This window comes from Chenopodium album, chromosome 8 (assembly GCF_948465745.1).
Source record: "Chenopodium album chromosome 8, dcCheAlbu1.1, whole genome shotgun sequence".
NCBI lineage: Eukaryota > Viridiplantae > Streptophyta > Magnoliopsida > Caryophyllales > Amaranthaceae > Chenopodium > Chenopodium album.
In genome coordinates this window covers 10,662,254-10,682,751 of record NC_137841.1, presented here as the reverse complement: position 1 = coordinate 10,682,751, position 20,498 = coordinate 10,662,254, and the positions used below count along the sequence as shown (strand labels likewise).

Genomic DNA, 20,498 nt, shown 5'->3' with positions numbered 1-20,498 from the left:
AAGGTGTGGGTGACCTCCATCATGCTATCCGGTTTGTACTTGAGATTGGACAAGCATTTGAGGCTGATGAGGTCAGAGGAACTTCCTGTGTCAATCAGAATTCGGCCAACCAGCTGGTTGGCGACTTTACACTCAATGACAACAGGGTCATCATGCGGCCGACGGACTTTGCCTCTGTCCTGTTCGGTGATGACAACTTTAGGGAAGGTGGATGTGATAGCTTTATCCCCCTCCTCAACAGAATTGACCATCTTTCTTAGATGGTCCTTGGTACCCCGAATGGTCGGGCCACCACCGGCAAATCCGCCTGCTATGGTGTACACCGGTTCTTCATTAGTTTCGGCACTCACAGCAGGCTGGGGAGTATTTTTCTTGGACTGCCCCGGATTTGCTTTTGAAGTCACTTTGGACTTCACATAGGACTTCAGTTGTCCTTTGTCGGCCAGACGGTCGAGCTCCCGCTTGAGACTAAAGCAGTCGTTCGTGTCATGGCCAACATCCTCATGGAAATGGCAATGCTTGTTCTTGTTTCGATTTTCAGTGGAACCTTTCATAGCAGTCGTCTTTTCAAGAGTTAGCCGATCCTTAATTTCCAAAAGGATGGAGCAGCAGTCCTTGTGGAATTCGTACCTTGGGACGTACGGTTTCCACTCTTTTTTCTTTTTCTGGGGCGGTTGATCAGAGTTATCAATGGCCCAGACTTGCTTTTTCTTTTTGCTCTCTTCTGGCTTAGGATCCGGCTGAGTAGGCCGACTCTCTTTCTGCCGGTCGGACTTCTTATGGTCCGACTGCTTATTGGAGGAGAAGAGTTCGGTCGCCTGTATGTAGGCTTCCGCCTCTAGCAAGGCTCCTTGTAGGGTAAAGATTTGTTTGCGGACGAGTTCGTACTTAAAAGTAGACCCGTCCTTCAGACCCTTAAAGAAGTCTGTGAAGGCGACCTCATCAGACAGCCCATGAATCTGAATTCGGACCAGATTGAACCGCCTGACGTAGGATCGCAAACCTTCTCTATCTCCCTGCTGTACATTGCCCAAGTCAAGACTTGTCTTTTTGGCAGGGATGTTCATGGAGAAGTTTGATGCAAACAAGAACGCAAGCGTCTTGAAGCTATTTATGCAGCCAGCCGGCAGGTTGCCAAACCACTGCTGGGCTATGCCCTTCAGGGTGGCTGGAAAGCAACGACATCATGCGGCATCATCCAACCCCTATAAATACATGAGGTGGGTGTATGCCAACAGGTGGTCCTCTGGGTTGGAGGTCCCGTCATAGGCTCCAACCAAAACGTTTTTAACTTTAGCCGGCTGCACGGCTTCAGTTATTTCTCTAGAGAAAGCAGAGGGTTGATCTCCAAGGTGTTGCAGCCTAAGGTGCCAGTCCATCGGCTGATAGCCGTATGCCGCCTGTCCTCCATAGAGGGTAGGTTGCATGTAAGGTACAACTGGCGCCTGGTACAATGGCTGTGCCATGTACTGGGCGGACTGAATCACATGCGGCCCAGACTGAACCCTTTGGCTGCTTGCTGGGGTCTCATGTACAGACTGGGAACACCTCACAGAGGTATTCCGAAAGCTATCATGATAAGTCGACGTTGAAGCCGACTCTGATTGCTGGGTTCTCCTCTCCTCAATGTATTGCCGAGCGTCAGAGAACGTTTTCTTGCTACCATCCGGCTGTATGTGCCGGATGGGTTTTCTTGCGCCCATTTCTGGGAAACGGAGCCGATTAAGGTCAAATTGGGGCCTGGCCTTCTCCTTAGGAGCAAGATGAGGAGTCGGTTGTCGGTCCCTGACCGACTTCTGTTTGCCAGCTTGGGCTGGCTTCTTGGCCGACTACTCCTTTCGAGGAGTAGGCGACTTCTTTGAGGCGAGCTGCTTGATTTCACCCCTGAGGCTGCTCAGGAGTGACATTAGCTCATCCCGAGTGACAGGAGTTGATCCTGCCGCCTGGGAAGGATCATTCGGCCGCCCCGAGGGCTTTTTTGGCTGACCAGCAGTTTTGCTTGGTCCTGCCTGAACATGGGGACGCTCTCGCCGTTCCTTACTGCGGATGCGTTTAGAGATGAGGGATCCATTTGGATCCACATAGGTTTCGACATCAGCGTCGTCACCTGAGTCATGGTCCGTTTGGACCAGTACATCATTTGGAGGCCGAATGGCCTCTGAATTTGGTACAGGTTCTTGTGAAGCCATTTCAGAGGTACTTTCCCCACAGACGGCGCCAAATGTTTCGGGGTTTTTGTCCCTCGGGAGAGTTACAGCACTGAAACTGGATTCAACTGAGGACGCCTGTACCTGCAAAGCAAACGGACCTCCGGATGGTTGGGGGTCCGCCTCCGAAGATTAAGTCAGCAAACGTTCGGAAATAAAACGTGCGGAAGTAAAGTTATCTGCTTGGATTCCAAGCTCAGGTAAAGTGAGATAAGTGACGTATTGTCTCGTATTGCGTGTCAAAAATTCCCTCTCTCCGTCATAAATGACATAATGTCCCTATTTATAGGGTCCTTTTGAGAAGTGTGCCTTCCTAGGATCTGGTGACCTAGGAATTAGGTCACGCCGTTTTGCGGCGCCTCGGGATTTGGGCCTTAGAAGGCCGCCATCCCAGGGCCAATGCCTGAGTGACACGTGTCACTGTGCCTAAAGGGTTTTGAAGCACTTTTTGTGTGACACGTGTTGCCACCTGAATGGTCCCTGCTGGACCTTCAGTCCACGTAGGACGGAGAAGAGTCCACCCTCCACGTGTCATCATTCCATAGGCCCAAATAGCACCTATACGGAGGACACGTGGCACTTTCTGATTGGGCCACCTGGCCGGGTATAAAATACCCAAATCACTCATCACTCAATTTTAAGCTTCCTCTTGCTTCCTCACTCACTTCATTTACAAACTTACTTTCATCTACCCAACAATCTCCCTCACCTCCTTTTTTGGTGACCTCTTCTCTCATAATTGGAGCTTCATACCCTCCTTCCAAAATCAAGGTGATTAATTTTGCATGCTCTTTTGGATTTATTATCGTTGTGCTTGGAAATTAACCACCGGGGTTAGTAGGGCATCCAACTTGATGCGCAATTTGAGATAATTGACTTTCAATCATCTTATTGTGTGCTTGGAGTTGTTGAATTGAGCTACTAACTTCCCCATTTTTCTTGATTTGTTGGGTCATGAAGGTTTCCAAAACGGATTCAATGTTGGATTTTTGAGGAGGAGGGGCTTGATTGTATTGGGTTCTTTGTTGGACATTGTCTCTTTGGTTGGGGTGGCGATGGGGATCTTGTTGTTGTAAATGGGGTTGATTGATATTGTTTTGAGGAGGAGGAACTTGGTTATAACTGTTTTGAGGAGGGGTGCTTGGTTGGGTTGTTTCCATACAAAATTTGGATGTTGTTTCCAACCTTGGTTATAGGTTTGAGAGTAAGGATCATTTCTCCCAATAGAAGCCACATGCTCCGTTGTTGTAGAGTTTCAATAGGATGCCATGTGACCGTTTCCTCCACATGTCTCACAAGACATGACTTGCAAGGAGGAGCTACCAGGCACATTGTTCACTTGATCTAGCTTTCGATCTAACATATCAACCTTTGAAGCAATAAGATCTATTGCCTCAAGATCATGCTTGCCGCCCTTCTTAGGATGACTTTGTCTTTTGTCACCCCCATAAGCATAATGCTTGGCAACCTCTTCAATCATTTTGTAGGCCTCGTCAATCGATATCAAGGTTGGCCCTCGAGGTAGGAGTAAGACCATCATAGAAGCTTTGCACTATGATCCATGAGGTGAAACCGTGTTGAGGGCATGCTCTAGTGTAATCCTTGAACCGCTCCCATGCTTCACACAAAGTTTCATCAATCTCTTGGTTGAAGTTGGTGATTTTCCGTCTTAATTCGGCGGTTTTCTCGGGAGGGCAATACTTCCCAAGAAATGCTCTAGTCACTTCATCCCAAGTAGTTAACGATCCCTCTTCAACCAATGCTTTGCTTTATCACGGAGGGAGAATTGAAACATGTGCATCCGAATAAACTCTTCCCAAATGTTATTTTGCTTGATAGTTGTGCACAATTCAAGAAAGTTGTCCAAATGAGCAAAAGGACACTCATAAGGACTACCCCCAAATTGATCACTTTGAATCATACGGATGAGTTAAGGTGAAAGCTCAAAATTGTTTGCATTTGTGGTGGGGAGACGTATGCCACTCCGAAGTGTGAAGGCATTGGGGTGGTCATAGTCTCGTAGTGAAGGTGGAGGAGGATTGTTATCACTCATGATATCTTCGTTATTGGTTTTAAAAACCTCTTCCGGATCGGAATGCGAAAATATAATAGAGAACTCGGGTGTGCCTTGCAAAACTCTCCTCACGTTCCTCAAGGTCTTGTTCAACTCTAATTCCACGGGAATAAGCGGTGATTGCTTACTCTTTCGTGTCATGCAAAGTCAAACAAAGCTAAGAAAGACTTTAGCAATGACTATCATAAGTTAAAAACACAAATAAACAAAAATAGATAGCAAATCTATGATACATATACACACATTAAGTCTCATTCAACAATAATACATTCAATGTGACTTTGCCTCCCCGGCAACGGCGCCAAAATTTGATAGGCCATCGTCGAGCCTACCAAAGATAAATTCCAATCTTGATCTCAAAAGCTAATAGCAAGGGTAAGAAAGGGTTGAACCCAAGAGAGGCGTTGAATCAACCACCGAGATACTACCGTTTAAACAAGCTAAGTGAAGTCGAAATTGGTTTGGTTTTATGTAGCAAGTACTAATTAAAATCAACTAATACTAAGGGCTGATTAACAATAATTAAAGAGTTCTGGGGCTCGGGATATACCACTCAATTTTGTCACAAATCACAAATGGCATGTAGCAAACAATGGTAAATTAAGGGGATATTATAGGGGAAGTCATCTAAAGCACCCAACTACTCTCTCAAGCTAGAGGGATTACTTGAATCATGAATATAACCTACTCTCGTGGTTACAAAGCATAAAACAAGTATTAAAGCATAATCACGATGACAAAAACATTCCCTTGACTGGAAATTCCTATTCTCATGGCATTTCAAGTCCATTAAGCATAAGGGAGCTAACTCAAGTTCATCTCTCGATCCTTCGTTGAGAAAGCTTAGATAATAGTTCTAGCAATGGCCATATATAAGAACAAAGCAATTAAACCACTTATGCTCAACTAATTAACACCCAACAATTACCAAATTAACACATGCAACAATTAATTAGTGACTACATTGAGGATTTTAGCCAAACCCTAGAAAGTTAGACTACTCACAATCCATGGAGATTAAAGCAATTAAGGAATTCAAGTAACTCATGAACAAGATTTAACAAAAGATTAAGCTAAATAAAAATCTAAGCACACAAGAATTAAGCAAGATAATTAACAATCAAAATAATTAAAATGGAAGAGAAGAGTGAGAAAATGTTACTTGAAGCTTCAACTTGAATAACAATGGTGGAACTTGCCTACTACAATGATTGAGATTGAAATTTCCAAGCTATTAATTAAAATCTAACTAATGATTTGAGAATATTTGTGTTCTACAATTACAAATTAAGAGAAGGCACTCAAAACTTGGATCCCCTGTACAAAATGAGCTAAGAAGAGTATATATATGACCCCCAAATATAAAGGATAGAGAAAACAAGAGTCGGGCTCGTCTACAGGTCGGCACGGATGTGCCATAGGTTGCACGGACGTGCAGACCTGTTCAAATACAAGTTGTAGCTACTGCCTAGCCTTGCACGGACGTGCTTCATTTGGCACGGACGTGCACTGACTTGCACGGACGTGTCACTTATTGGCACGGACGTGCAGACCTTTTTTGGCAAAATAGCTTATTTTCGGAAGGTCATAACTTCTTCGTTACTCATCGGAATAAGGCATTGGACAAGTCGTTGGAGAGCTCTTGAGATGAAATTTTATCTCCAATTTGAATCACTTCAAAATGTTGAGTGGAACAAAAGTTATGGTCAGTTGAAGTTGACCTTAGTGCAAAAATCATTCCAAAAGCTTTTTATTTCTCTTTAAGGCACTCATCCTTCTTCCTCCATTGCTCTATCAACCAAGCTTTCCCTTCTCCTTATTCACTCATGCTTGATCAAGTCCATATATAGTGATAAAAATAGCTACATTACATCAAAAACACAAACAACCCGTGAAGCATGGATGATGCAAAATTTGTATAAAAATAGGATAAATAATGAACTTTGATGTCGAATAATCACGAAAACAAGGTTCAAAAGTACCCTAAAGTCATACCAAATAACAAGTTATCACTCTTCTCCTTATAGACCTCAAGAAAATTGAGCAGTTGAGGCAGCTAACAAAGACTTAAAGACTATTATCGAGAAAAAGACAAAAAATTACAAGGATTGGCCTGACAAAATCCATTTTGCGCTTTGGGGTTATCGCACGTCAATTCGCACATCAACATGGAATTTATAGGGACGACGGAGATCCCCAGAAGGAATTTTTTGAAGTAGACCGTAATGCCTTTTTACCCTGCAGGGGTAATAAAAAGTCATCTTGGTTAAGCTTGGAAGACGGCAGAAGGGTTGCTTGTTGACACCAACCACCTTCTCAATTTTCCACCATGGGACGATCCACTTGATAGCAAAGTTACAAGAGGCAAATATTTTACTTCATTCATGGTGACCCATTTTAGAGAGACGCTTCTTTCGCCTTATAAAGCAATTAGGAGTGAATTTTCATTACTGTCAGGAGGACTGATTAATTCTAGTCTCTCCATTAGCCACATCTGCAAAAATATTGAATGCAAATAATTAGTATTACTATACAAAAATATGTTTTTGACTTCTGTAATTAAAAATAATATTTTTCAACCTATAATCAAAATTGGAGAGTCCTGAAAAGGTACTTTTGGATTTTTCTTTAATTCATCTAGACTAAGCATAGTCTCTCCAACAATTAGTGGCATTGGATTCCTTCCAGATTCAATTTGTTCCAAGACAGATAATATAATTGCTTGACCTTCATTATTTCTACCAGTAGTAAGAAGATATTGGTTAAGCATGCAAAAGCGAAACGCCTTTCTTCTATAAACATGAAAAGACTCAGAGTACGGTCTATTAAAGTAGTGGTGTGCAAATTCTTTTAGATTAACTACACTACCATCTACAATATTCGTTAGATCCATGTCTTTTAAATTAAAGAAGCGCTCAAAATCTTTATAATAATACTCATTCACTCGAGGAATTACCGCAAGATCTAATGATGGAAAGCCTAGGATGGCACCAAATTCTTCCGGTAAAGGGCTAATTTCATCACAGCATATTTTAAAGCAATGTGAGTCAGTATCCCAATATTCTAAGGCGGTATGAATAAAATCTATGTCAAGATCTACCCCCTTAATACCATAAAAAAGTCGAGTTCTTTTCTCTCTTTAGCAATTAAAGACCGACACCACTCACGAGTAAAATCACTAAAACTCTTAGTGACTAAAGACATGATTATTTGTTGAGAATCTAAGATTCTAATATGTTCGAATTATACAGAAAATCGTCAGATTAGGGGGCTATTTATGTACAAAATTGATGTAGTTCGACTCCTAAAAGGATTCGGAGCCTACGCACTACAGCGCCAGACGACAAATCTATCGCCTGGCGACAGAAATTAGCGCCTTGCAAAATCATGAAGTGCGTGGCAACAGAAAACGCTGCAATGCCAGCTCAGCGCGCTATGCAAACTGCGTTATTCTGACTATGATTCGAATGCGTACGATGACTTTACACTTTTTCCCTTTGTTCAATCACCCTATACAAATTAATTCAATATTATTTTTTCTTTTTCTTAGATTTAATCAAGCTAAATTAAATTTTTGCTCATTTTTAGTCCGATTTATTTTTCATTTTTTTCTTTTTGGGGGAGAAAGTCGGATACCATCCAATAATAATAAAAATGATGGAAATTTTTGCGCAAAATTAGTCACAAATTTTTTGCACACACACATATACACATAAAATGAGAAATAAAATGCAAAAATAAAACAGTCATAATAGATAATAGTTTGTATATACAAATATGTCTAATAAATGAGTCATATAATACAATCCGCAAAGTCCTAAAAAAGTCAAAATAAAATAAAAACACAGGTACAACTACGGTGCTGGAGGGCGCAGATGATGAGGAATGTTCATCATATCGAAGAACATCGCAGACCGATTTGTATGCTCCACACAGCCTCCGGACTCGCCAAGAGTCGGGAATCTCAACTCAGGGCCGGTCCACCCAGGCTCACCCCGGTGGTGAATCAACAAAGGCTGAGGTTGCGGAAGCTGTTGCGACAACAAGCCAAACTGGTACGTCCCACCACCTACTGAGAGCCGATGTCGCGCCTCCTTAGCCCATCAGCCCAGTCTGTGCACCCTGAGAACAAGAACCCGAACCGTTCACTGCCTTGGTTCGAGCAGCGCCAGATCGGCCATCTCGGCCACCAGAAGTAGTGCCGCGATGCCTCAAGCCAGACCTAGACGGCTCCCTCCTAGCCTCGGGTCTCGTTCGAGTACGTGGAGGGATAGGCTGTCCCTGCAAAATTAAATCAAGTCACATGCAAAGAAAACAAGAGGATAGACAATACATAAATAAAAGAAAAAAGATACCTCCTGAGTAATGTCGTCATGACGACAGGAAGCTACGTTCCTCATCCTCACCAGCTGACTCCGAAAGGCGTCTTTGCACCTCGCCATCGTTGTCACCATTTCGTGCAAGAACTGTCAAAAACAAAGTTAGTAACCATACAAGACAAGTATAAATAAATAGCAAGCAAGTAACTCACCCGAGTCTGGTAACGAGGAATAGATCGCTCGACGAAGCGCTGATCCTCAGGAGCTGGAGGAATCATCTCCTCAACGGGGCCGTAAGTCCCTTTATAGTTGATGGACATTAGAGGAGGAACGAACTCAGCAGGCTCGGCCTAGCAATAAAACAAATTTGAGTGACTAAGGACCACTTGGGGGCTATCTAGCAAAGACTAAAAGATAAAAAAGCATACCGCCGCCTCCTTAGACAAAATAGGGGCTGGAGCTAGCAGTGGCAACAAGTCCTCCTCGTAGCACTGCCCTGAATGAGCATGAGATCGCCAAGGGGTACCAACAGGTGACCTCTCCGCCAAGTTTATCAGCATCGCATCATGGAACATGTGTCGAGGCGAAGGAGCAGGGACGACAAAAAACTCCGAAGAGTGTTGAACAACCACTCTCTCACCGAGGTACACCACGGCCTCGTACGTCCCCTGAAAGTAGGGATGCTCAGTGGGGAACTACACAACCAGCGCACGAATAGCCAGACCTGCCCATGGCCGATATACTACCTCAGGCTCCTACAAAACATGTTTGTGAGATAAAAGTCTATCAAAAGGCAATACAAAAAGGACAAGCGTCCAAAAAGGAACATACCGAGAGGATCATCTCTCGGACATGGGCAGTAGTCGCCTGATCACTGATGCGACCTCCCCAATAGACGCCGAAAGGGAGCTCGCGAGGAGATGGTCTCGCCGGCGCTAGCGACGGAAAATACTTGTAGAACCAAATCTTATGAACAAAGACAAAAGAATCTAGAGCTAACTTTTAAAAAGGGATAAAGTATACTTCTACAATTCTCCAGAAGCTTGAGAGTGCGATGTTTCCTGTGAAGGCTCTGTGCCGACAGGAGCCTCGCAAGCCCCGTAAGAAATCAACATAGGCCAAGCTAGCCCACTCATAAGTCCCGACCAATTGAAGGTCGCGGAGAGTAGGGAGGTAGTAGAGAAGTACTCGACTACCTTTTTTAAGGGAAAAAGTCCCTAATAGCAAGATGAGAACGAAGATGCGCACCCGCTGCTCACTAGTGGTCGCATCATCCTCAAAAGCCATCGTCAGAGTAGACCGACGGATACACTAGGCGCTAAGTCGAGACGGCTCAACCTCGGCACGGGCCCGAACGGTAATCGGACCCAACAGGTCCTCGACTATCGAAGAAAGGACATAAAATGTACTGTCAAATGGCAGTGCAGTTGAGCAGAACTCTAGTCCCGAGATGAGATTGAAGTAAGCAGGGGTGATAGTTATCTCGCCCCAGGGAAAGTGAAAGGTGTTGGTGGTGTCCTAGAAGAACTCCACCAAAGCTCGAACCACGTGGTGGCTTTCGTAAAAAAGAGTACATGGCTTGAGTGACCCGAAACAAAGCAGTCAGCCCACAAGACTCCCAAAGTTGTAGCAACCCCTCATCGCAGTGGAAATACTTGTCGTACAAGTAGCCAATGGACTCGTTGCCGGAGCCGAGGCTACGCGTCCTCCATTAACAATCTCGTGACGCACCCGCTCAGAAATGTGGTGCTCGGAAGCGAAAAACAAGGTCCGCTCATCCCACTCAGGGAAGGGACTAAGAGAGGTGGATGGCTCCTCGCACTCATCCATGGGCTCATGCTCCCATCGAGTGTCTCTAGGCCGGGAACCAGAACCGCGTTGTCTAGCCATACTAGATTATGTAAAATAACATAAATTCAGGCTCTATAGTATCTAAGGTTCGCCTAGCCGCATGATACTATGTTCCCAAAAATCAGAGTATGTAGTACTAAAGTAGAGCACGATTTTGATTCAAGCATATATGGCATTTTAAAGCAATCAAATAATTTCTTGCAATACTATGACAATTTTTGTGACAAATTGGATAAAAATAGCTAGTAAAAACGCGAAGAGCAAGCCCGCATTGTTCTCACGACCTCAAGGGGTTCAACAACGGTGAAATGTTTGTTTCTCCACCAAATTAAGTCAAACATGTCTTAAAATACTCCCAAGGAAATGTACAAACATAATCAAGCAATTTCATGGCATAAACTTCGATAAACAAATCAAATTAAGCAAAATATATTTTGAATTTCAATCAAATTCGTGAATAAACATGCGAAAAATTCAGCAAAATTCGAGTGATTTTGTAGAAAACATACATAGAGCAGCAAACTAGATGAACTAAGCTTCGATTTTCAAAAATTTTGAGCGAATTTGGTTGAGAAATGTGCGAAAATGAGTAATTTGACGCTTTGAGGCGAATTGCAAACAAGAACAGCAGCATACGCAGAAATGAGGAAGAAAGGGGATTTATTCGGAAAACCGGAGTGCAGCGCCACACGATAAACCTGTTTCCTAGCGACAGAGTCTGTCACCAAGCGACAGGAAGAATTTACGGCGACAACAACTTTCGACAGCTGCTGGAGCGGCGACAAGGTGTGAGGCCTCGTAAGACAGTTATGTGGACCTCTTGCAGTAGTTTGGGTTCCTTGGTACGCTAGTTAGCTTCTCTTAGCAACTTGACATTATTTAGTAATCGACTCAATTACAATTACATTAAGTGATCGACCTAATAAATGATCGTCTCACTTAGCTTAAAGCGCCTAAACATTGGGTCATTACAAGGCACTGGCATAATGGTTCATAAACACCAAAGGCACCGACATAATGGTTCATAAAACAGCAAAGGCACCGACATAATGGTTCACAAAAAGCAAAAACGCTGATGTACTGGCATAGTAGAAGCAAAAGTTCAAGCGAACTTTAAAGGATTGACAAGCGTTGGTCTTCGGTGATATTTTTCTGAATGTTATTGCAACAAATGAGGAGGACTTCAAGCGAAGATGTCTTTAACAGCGTTCCCTAGCTTGCGGAGGGTTGTCAACAACAACTGGAGGTGATTTCAAGCGAAGTTATCTTCGATCATGTTCCCTGGCTTGCGGAAGATGGTCACAAGGCGGTAGAAGATCCTTTCAAGCGAAGCAATCTTCGATCGAATTATCTGGAGGCAGTTACAAGCGTATAGGTCTTCAGGCGGTATCCTCTGGCTTGAGGAAGATCGTCAAAGCAGCAGGATAGTGTTCCATAGCTTGTGGAAGGCTGTCACGACAGCAAATGCAACAAATTGGTTACCTACAGAGACGTGTGCTCGACGGTGCAAGATATGCATTTCTTAAATCTCTTATCTATGTTTACTAATGCTATTTTGAAGGTATTGACGTTACAAGAATGATTTAGGATCGCAGAACGTTATGAATCATTCTCCGTCCATATCAATGCTTTGACTTTTGTTTTTGAAACTTGCGTTTCTCCAAACTCAGTCAAAGTGGGGGCTTCTATCGACACCCATTTGTGTCTCCCCAAAACCAAATCTAGTGATGAATATCTTTCGCGTCGAATCATAATCGAATGAAGTGAAAGTGTGGAAAGTCGAATGTTGTGGTTAGTTTTTAATTAAAAATCTTTCTTTCTGTTTTTGAAAACCTGCTCTATTTTATTAAAATAGCAAAACAATTTTAGTTTTGTCCATAACATGTGTCTAATAATGGTGTATTTGGATAGGGCTCGAAAACAGCTTTCCAACGATATATTATAAGCCCAATTCTGATGAATAATGAGGAAGTTATGGCCAAATTACTAAACTGGGCTCGGTTTTGTTCTTACATGCGGCTCAATGATCTAGAGGAGGGCCTATTATGAATTATCATTCCTAATGCAATTAGGATTGATTATAGTCTTATAGAATCTTCTAGAAGGTTCTTTAAAATCCTAATGGGATTAGGATTGATAATTATGTTTTATGAGTTTTATTTGGAATAAAAGATGTGTTTTATGTGAAATTACGATTTTACCCTTCGTACGGACTTTTACGACTTGATTTTATCAAAAAGTTAAAACGCATGGAAAAACCTTCTACGTCGCCAAACGACAGGCTGTCGCTTGGCAACAGACCCTGTCGCGCGGCAACAAATGCTGTTGTTTGCTATAGAGGCGTGTTTTATTCCTTTTCGAACTCTGATTCTTTTTATCTATTCCGGACTATTTCATTATAAATAGCATTCTTATACCTCCCTTTTTAATCATCAACTCTCATTAAGAATTTCTTGATTCTCTCTCTCTCTTTCTAATCCAACCCTTTTTAAACAAAATTCCGCATTCACAAGAGCTAGACACACCTAGCCAAGTTCGAAGTTGCCTTCGCCCTTGAGGTTAAAGGTTCGATATTTTTGAGGGTTTGGTTCCAAATCAAGTCTAAACTTTATTAAATCTCTATTTCAATTATTTAATTTAAATGTTTTGTTTTAATATTTTCCTTAAAGTTACTAACGTGTGTATTGTTTTATTAGAAAGAGGTACGAGGCATCTAAGTAAGTGCTTTAATTGTTTTATTGACATTATGATATAGAAATCATGTTTAGGTTGATTCCTTGTATCATGTTAGGATGCTTTTCTTAGTATGATGTTTAGGGTAGGAATAAGTTTCTTTATTATATGAATTATGATTTTTATGATGCCTCCTATTTTCTTTCTTAATAACATGTTAGTATCACGTTAGGGTTAAAGCTTTTTTCTTTATTTTTAAGTTACATGCTAGGGTTTGTTATTAATCTTGTTAGTATTATGCCTAGGATCTTGCTATTATTATGCTTTAACATGAGTATTTTAATTATGATTATAATGATTGTGATTATTATTTATTATTATTATGTTGCTATATATGTATATATATATATATATGTATATATGTATATGTATATATATATGTATATATATATACGTATATATTGTTATTGCTTGATCACACCTTTTATTCATGTTTAAACGCTTAATAAGATAATTAATAATCTTTTTTAGGGTTAATTTGATTATAAATCAAGTGATCGCCAATAATAGATTTATTTGTGCATTAATATTCAACCAATATAGATTAAACAAGTTTAGGGTAAACCTAAGGATTGCATGTTAATCAGGAAACGCACATGAATACGAGTAGAATAAAGTAGAGGCCTATTATTAGGGTAGGTTCAATCTCTTTTAGATTGGATTTGTACCTTCATCCCCGAACTTCCAGCCTTGGTTCCAGACCTATTGGAGCTTACGATCTCATGGATCGTTAAGGGGTGTAACCTTCACGCCGTGAACGGTTCACAAGTTCCTAAAACTTGTTGACGACTCTTTTTCTATAGCTTCCTTCCCTTTGGACGCCACCATGCTTAAGTGTATGATCACAGTAGGGTTCAAGTTTGGGATAATGCTTGAAATATTCTCTACATCTACGTATTACAATCACAGAATTAATCTACCGGTATTAAATCTCATCTCTCGAATCTCGACTTAACCATTGATAAATTAACCTGCCTATTGAAACTTAGCCTTAATATCATTTCTCATCTCTCGAATCTCGAATTAATATTGTTAAACTCAGACATAAAAGACCAGCGCAAATCTAGTTGCAGAGCATTAAATAAATCAATAGGAAATTAATCAAGCATTGATAATCAACAATTATGAATTACCCCTTCATATTATTTATGGATCCCCATAAACCATAGAAATCTAACTACTCACACATAATTAAAACTAAACTAATCAAAGCAATTAAACAAGAAATGATGAAAGAAATAAAGTAAATAACTAAGATTAAAGTAAAAGAAATTGTTACCAAAGTAATCAGAATTACGGAGTTGTATTAAGAACAAAATATAGTAAAAAATTGTAGAGAGAGAAAATAATCTTAAACTAAGTAGAGAGAATGTCTAAGAGAAGAACTACTAAACAAAATCAATAAAATCGTATTTATACAAAAATAATTACTCCTGAAATCAGCTCCTAAAAATCTCGCGCCCAATCAGGCGAAGGGCCGCCCGATCGGGACCGCCTTTTTTCCAATATATGCGTCTCTCGCGCCCGGCCGGGTGCGAACTCAGGAGCAAGGTACTCTTCCTCGCCCGGTCGGGCGCGCCTTCGGGCGGTGCCTATTTTGGCTTAGCCCGGACACTTGGGCAGACTTGGACTTCTCGATTGGGCTCCGATTCTTTAGTCCAATCTAGATTTCCTCTTTGGTTCTTGAATACTTGGTCCAAATGCCTCGGAATCTCAAATGCTAAGCCCTTAATCACCGGTTTGACAACTCTAACCGGGCATGGGCTATGAAAACTGGTCATTTAGGGTACAAATACCTTAGACATGTGGACCAATAAGAGAAGGCTACTTGTCAAGCCCAGGCTGGTCCAAGTGAATCAATAGACATCTGACACGTGTCCCCATCAGATGTGTCATTTGTACCCTCTCTGTGTCTGTGCAGGACACAATGGCTAGAGTCAAACAGACGGCCAGAAAGTCTAAGAGCCGACGCGCTATGGAAGTGCCCGCCGACGAGGTTGTCCGGGATGAGGAACATGAGGGTTTGGAGGAGAGCAGCAGTTCTGATGATGAGGCTCCCTCTTCCTGTAGGAGCTCCAGTGTAAGAGAGGTAGACGGTGAAGAGGCCGCCTCCTTTAATGGATCTGGGGAAGGATCAGGCGGTCATGAAGCCGCTGAAAGATCGGGAGCCGAGGCTTCTGGCTCCAATCAAGATAATTTTGCGGCTAACTATCAGCAGCCGGCAAAAGTCACTAATAACCCTGACGTGAAGAAGATTAGAATGCTTCCGGGTGATATAGCCCTGCTGAAGAGTGGCTTCAAGGCTTTCAAAGAGAAGCACCCCTTTGGAAAGGGGTGGGATATTATCGTTCTTCCTAGGGACGCAGTGATGGCCTGAGATGACAAAATAGAAAATGCAGACAACTATTTTGTCCGTTATGAGGCGGTAATAGAAGCCGGCCTCCGGTTCGCCGTCCGTACTAGGATTAGGAAAATCCTGAAGGGGTATGATCTGGGGGTTTGGTAGCTCACCCCAAACTTGTGGGTGAATATTTTAAGCTATAGTGCCGCCTGCGAGCTCCAGAACCTTGCTCCCTGCTTCTCTGCCTTTGTTCATATGCACTACTTGAGCAAGGCCCCAAGCGGTCATGGGCGAGCTCCAGAACCTTGCTCCCTGCTACTCTTAACACCTTGCCCTAGTATTTGATAACATTGCACAAGGTGTCCATGTGGTTCGGGTGGAAGGAGAAATTTTATTTGATCTCCTCACCAACTCTAAGACACAACCGGACCCTGCGCCGGTACAATAAAGAACCGGTTCTCCTTGGCAGGAAATGCCCTCTCCCAGTGCTCTTTACTAGGGCCTGGGAGCAAATAATGGAGCCGGGTTTCTTCAAAACCACTACTGAGCCCTTGGGGGATGGGACTCATATAATTGTACCAAAGAATTGGATCCCCCACCCAGACTATTTTAAGGATGAAAGATTCTTATCCGCTTGTGGGTTAAGCACCATGTTTCCCAAGGGTAGATCCACTTGCATCCGGCTTTTCTGTTGTTTTTCATTTTGCACTTCCAACTTTTATTATTTTTCTCTAACTTTTTATTCTCTCCTTGCAGCCGACGACTCGAGAATGGTCGACCCGGCGAAGACTCCGGCTAAGTTTTCAGTGTAGTTGCGCAAAGAAAGCGCGCTCTCTAAGAGAGCAGCCGTTGAGGCCAAGAAGGCCAAGAAAGGCGGGGTAAGACCGCCTGACCTGTCTAGTTTTTCTTTAAATTTCTTGCAAAGGTTTTTGCCGGCTAGTAACATTTAGTTCTTTATTTGAAGGATGCTACTAAACGTGTTCCACGCTCCATCTCCAAGCTTTTCAAAAGGCACAGGGAGGAGCTGGACAAAACTCCGGCTGCCAAGGCCGCCAAAAAGAATCCTTCCCATATAACTCCTGCTGCCAATCCTGATCATCCTAAGACCGGGGGAAAATCCCCTTCCGCCATGAAGATTCTGAGCAAAAGCTCAAAACGTTCGGGGAATAAAGCGTCGGATGCCTCTACGGCATCAAAGGGTGGCCAGCCACCCAATGTTGCAATCGCTGCGTAAACAACTTGGGAGGAGGATACCTCAAAGCCCCTTTCGGAAACCCAAGGTAAGAACAAGATTGAAATACCTTGGCCCCTTGACTTTATGAGAGTCAAGACTAAGGTTTACCCTTCAGGGGGTTCAGTCAGCAGCCGACAATGAATGAATGCAAACTACGCTGCATCCCTCTCACCAAGTACTTCTTTGGTACAGATCTTACATCCGACGAGCCGGATCTTCCTGGGTTTGCCAAACGGATGGTGAGGACCCTCACCCGGTCTGAGAAGAAATCCATACCTGATCTGCAGGGGGTGGACTTTGACTGGATAATGGGCCAACTGGCTGAGGTGAATGATTCTTCAACTTAATTCTGATATTTTTCTTCTTTTTTCACCAAGTATTTCATAATCCGGCTGCCCTTATCTCAGGTTATGCTGAGGGTGGATGGGCTCCGAGGCCCCTTCAGGCGGAAATAAGAAGAGGTAAATGATGCCAAACGGAGGGCCACTGAAAACCTCAACTTTGCTGAATATGCTAATTATATGTGTGATTTAAAGATTAAAGCAGTTGAGTTGAAACAAGAGTAGCTGATTCGGAGTTTGATGGTTGCCAACGACGAGGCTAACAGCCGGGCTAATGACCTTGATCTGAGGCTAAACGATGCTAAAGCTGAGCTCAAGGCATTGGAAGACGCTGACAAGGAGAACACAAAGTTCTGGTCAGACGTCTCCAGGTTGGGGCTGGAGATTAAATTATTAACATGCAGAACCAGCATGTAGAGGAAATTGCCAAGGAGCAAAAACGGCTGATGGAAGAGAATGAGCGGGACAACGCAGCTCGCCTGAAGATAACAAGGGGTCTCCTCTATCCGGATATAGACTTTGAAGTCTATAAACTTAGGTATGACTACGCCACTGCGGTGTATGATGCCCAAGTGTTGGGAGAGGCAGCTTCAAGGATTGGGCTGTAGAGCTAGGATATGATGTCTCATAGAATAAAGAGGAGCCGGTGGAGGATGAGTAGAATGAAGGCAGCCAGCCTCAAGCAACTGAAAATCAATCAGAAACCCTCCTAACCGGTAAGAGCCAGCTGGGTCAGCAGCTTCCACCTCAGCCTTAGACCAGCCTCCCCAAATTCAGCGGCTGTATGCCTAGTATCTTTCTTTTCCGGCTTGTAAGCCGAGTATGTTGTATTTTTACCAACTGTGAAGTTGGGTTAACAACTATTTCTTTTGCTTCTTCACCGGATGTGATTCCGGTTAACAATTATTATGGCCTTTGTGCCATTTTTAATATTAATATGAAGTATTTGATTCAATCGGTTGTTTATACATGTTTGCGTTTGAATTTTTGAATTGAATTTTGCGTATATACTGCAATTCTTTGATATTTTGTCTAACTTATAAAAAGCATGTGGCAATTTGCAATCCGCCTGTTCTTGTCTCTGGACCGCTGTGTGGTTGGTTTTATTTCAAATTGATTGATTGGCTTGAAAACACTTGATACTTGGAGAAGTATGAGGTGTTTTAAGGCCAATCGATCACAATGGTGATTTCCCCAAACCAAGTGCACAACCGTCCATTTAAATGGGTGCTTCGAGCCATTTGCCCAGGCGGTAATATTCCGTCCGGGATTATTTCATAGCCATTACACAAAACTCTTTTGCCCTAATTGGGAGAAAGTGTGCAATTTTGGAATAAATAATCTAAGTAAGAACTTCGGCCGAAAACCGACTGATGCCTCAGGGCATCCGGTATTCGGGAACTTAATTGTTCTTGTAGACTATTCTGGTTAGATGGCTATGAGTTGACCAATTTGGTCGTTCAATATTTTCCGTCTACATAGGTATGTAGAGCTGATAAAGAGTCTGCTCTCTGCGACGAATGCACCCGGAGGGGTGTCGCCGGACGCCATTGTCCATGTTGGGACAGGCGGTTTTATAAAATAAGCAACCATCCGGCTATTGGCCTTTGGTCTTGTTTGAGACCGGTTGTATAGCTACTAAGCGTTTTTGTGCCTAATTTTTTAATCTGGCCATTAGCCGCGTGTTATTTGAACATTGAATTTACCACTAAGTATCGAACTTAGTTGGTTAAGCAAATAATCTGTCTGGGTATTTCCCAGATGGAAAAATAATTATAAAGATAACAAAACAATTTGAAAACAAAGCCTGATTTCTCATTAATAGACTCTTTGTTTACAAAAAGTTACAATTCTTAGAAGTAGTACTTTTTAAAGTTATCTACATTCCAAGTTTTAGGTAGGCGTATGCCGTCTAGGATTTCCAGATGCTAGGTGCCATCCCTGACTTCTTCATAGATCCGGTAGGGGCCTTCCCAATTGAGGGTTAGCTTTCCAAGATCATTGGCCATACCGGTTGCCTCCATTTTTCGTAACACAAAGTCGCCAACTTTCAAAGCGCGCTTATGTACTTTCTTGTTGTAGGCTCTCGTCATTCTCAGACGGTATATCTCATGATGCAGGGCAGCATTGCCCCTGCGTTCCGGGAGGGAGTCCAATGCTAGCTGCATGGCCTCCCAATTTGTCTCTTCATCATAAAGCATGACTCTGAGAGTCGGCTAGTTAAACGGCGCAACCCACTAAAATCTAGGTCAAGTGATCTAGATAGGGGCACACCTTCCAATGACCCTATAAATAGGGAGATATTCCCCCATTTTGGGGACACAATCAGTCATTTATTACACCTTTTTCTCTCACATTAGAGAAACACCTGAGCTTGGAATCCAAGCGGATACCCACCTAAATTTCCGCACTCTTTATTCTTTTTCAAGTTACTACCTTGACCATTAGAGGCGAAGCTCCTACAACCGGAGTCTCTGTGTTTTTGTAGGTACAACTCGAGCCGGACCAGTCTTTGTGACGTAACTCTTCCAAGAGACAAAAACACCCAAAACATTTGGCGCCGTCATTGGGGTGAGTACCTTAAGGATGGTTGAAGAGTTTGTAAAACCTTATAACCGTCCGGTAGACCAGCCGGAGGTCTTTACTGACCAAGAGAATGATGATCCTCAGGTCGAAACCTATATAGCCAATGATGGCTCTCTAATAACCAAGCGCATCCGGCCTAAGGACACTCTAGAACAAGGTGAAAGCCAGGCGGGTACAAGCCGGCCCCCTGGTCAGCCAGAAGGGAAAACCCATATGGCAGGTGGATCCGCCCCAGTCACCCGGGATGAACTCATGAAGTTCATGACTAGTTTCAAGGATGAAATTAAGGATCTGATTACCAAGAACCGGGTTGGCCCAAGTTAGGGTAAGTCAGAAAGAAAGACTCCTCCAGTAAAAAGGAAGCAAGTCAGGGACAGGAAGCCAACTCCGCATCTAAAGGACAAGGCAGCCAGGACCCTTGACTGGTCCAGGATTCTTTTACCACAGAGGAATTCCAAAAATACCCGTCAGAGTGAACGACAGGTGGGAAACAAAACATCCACTCTTGATGCCCGGGAGATCATCACCCGCAAGAGGAATCCATAGTTGTCTAAGTCACTTTCCACTTCAAGCTTTCCAGACAGCTTTAAGAATACATTTGTAGGGAATGTACAATCCTTGCATGTGAGCCATACAGGCGGTAATACCGTCCATTCTGGCCCTCAGATGATTGGGAATGCACCGTACGTACAGCCTATGGTCTACGTCCCGTATTCTCCTCATTTCATGCACCCGGATCTCTTCGGAGGTCAGGCGGCATACAGCAATGTCCAGCCACAGGACTGGCAGCTTCGTCTGCTCTGCCTGGGTGA

At 43.0% G+C, this 20,498-nt stretch overlaps 1 non-coding gene across 1 annotated transcript; it reads left to right on the top strand.

Annotated features, from left to right (window-relative positions):
- The first annotated feature begins 3,776 nt into the window (after positions 1 to 3,776).
- On the top strand, positions 3,777 to 3,883 carry LOC145557233 (small nucleolar RNA R71). The gene has a single exon (XR_014092279.1). It is a non-coding gene; the product is annotated as a small nucleolar RNA R71 (small nucleolar RNA).
- The last annotated feature ends 16,615 nt before the right edge of the window (positions 3,884 to 20,498 follow it).